The following is a 1480-nucleotide window of genomic DNA, read 5'->3' as shown; positions in this document are numbered from 1 at the left end:
GGGTCCCAGGGGGCGCGTCTTTTGTAGTGGTTCAGGCTCCATGGTCAGCCTGGCTGCTTGGTGGTCGTCGGCGGACGGCGGTCCGTGTCTCGAGTCCCGTGGGCGGGGGTAAATTTTTGGGGGGTTAAGGATCCTTGGTCAGCCTCCCTTCTTGCACAGGGAGACTGCGGTGGTGGGCGTGCCCTGGTCTCAGGTCTCGGTGGCGGGGCCTTTATTTCCGTGAAGGCTTCCTGGTCTGACTGGCTGCTTGGACAGTGGCGGCGGCGACGATGGCCTGGTAAGGTTCTCGGTTCCCGGGGGGGGGTGGTTCTTTTTGGGGGTTCATGCTGACTGGTCGCACTAGTTGCTAGGAATACGAAGGAGGCGGCGGCGGCTGTGGTGCCCGCGACTTGGGTCTGGGGGGCGTGGTAGCTTTTAATGAGTTTCAGGCTCCCTGGTGGGCCTGGCTCCTTAGACTAAGACGGATGCGGCGGCGACGGAGGGCGGGCCCGGTTCTCGGATCCCCTGGGGGGGTCGTTTGTTCGGGTTCAGGCTCCCTGGTTGAACTGGCTGCTTGGAAGGCGGCGGTGGCGCCGGTGGGCTGGCCCGGGTCTCGGTCCCCGGGGTGGGGCTTTTGTTGGGGTTCAGTCTCCCTAATCGGCCTCGCTGTTTGTATGGCGGCGGCGGTGGGCGGTGTGCGTTGGACGGTGGGCATCCCGTGTCTCAGATCCCGGGGGGCGCCTTTTTTTGGGTTACAGGCTCCCTGATCGGCCGAGCTGCTTGGAAGGCGGTGGCGGAGGAGACGGCGGGCAGTCCCGATTCTCGGATACCCAGGGGGGGCTTTTGTTGGCCTTCAGTCTCCCTGATCAGCCTGGCAGCTTGGACAGTGGCGGCAGGGGGCGAGTCCGGTTCTCGGGTCACCGGGGGATGGGGGAATTGTGTTTGGGTGAAGGCTCCTTGGTTGGCCAGGGGACTATGACAACTTTGCGGGTGGCGGTTTCTGGTGGGCGGTGGGCGGCCCGTGTCTCTAGTACCTCGTTGGGGGTGGGGCTATTGTTGTCTTTCAGGATCCGTGGTAGAACTGGCTGCTTGGGCGGCGGCGGCTGCGTGGGGTGGGCCCGTGTCTCAGGTCACCGGGATGGGGCTTTTGTTGGGGTTCAGTCTCCGTGATCGGCCTGGATGCCTGGACCTAGGCCGCAGCAGCGGCGGCAGCGGCAGTGGGTGGGCCCGGATCACCGGTCCCATAGAGGGGGTGGTTGTTGGGTTTCAGGTTCCCTGGTGGGCCTGGCCTTTGTGCAGCGGCGGCGGCAGCGGCGGTGGGCGGGTCCTAGTCTCGGGTCCCCATGGGGTGGGGAATTTTTGGGGGGTGAAGGATCCATGGTGAGCCTTGCTTCTTGGACGACGAAGTCGGGGAGGTGGGCGTGCCCAGATCTCCGTTCAAGGGGGCGGGGCATTTATTTCCGTGAAGCCTCCCTGGTTGTCCTGTCTGCTTGGACCGCAG

This window comes from Galeopterus variegatus, unplaced genomic scaffold, assembly GCF_000696425.1.
Source record: "Galeopterus variegatus unplaced genomic scaffold, G_variegatus-3.0.2 Scaffold14383, whole genome shotgun sequence".
NCBI classification, from domain to species: domain Eukaryota; kingdom Metazoa; phylum Chordata; class Mammalia; order Dermoptera; family Cynocephalidae; genus Galeopterus; species Galeopterus variegatus.
Note: the sequence above shows the minus strand (reverse complement) of the source record.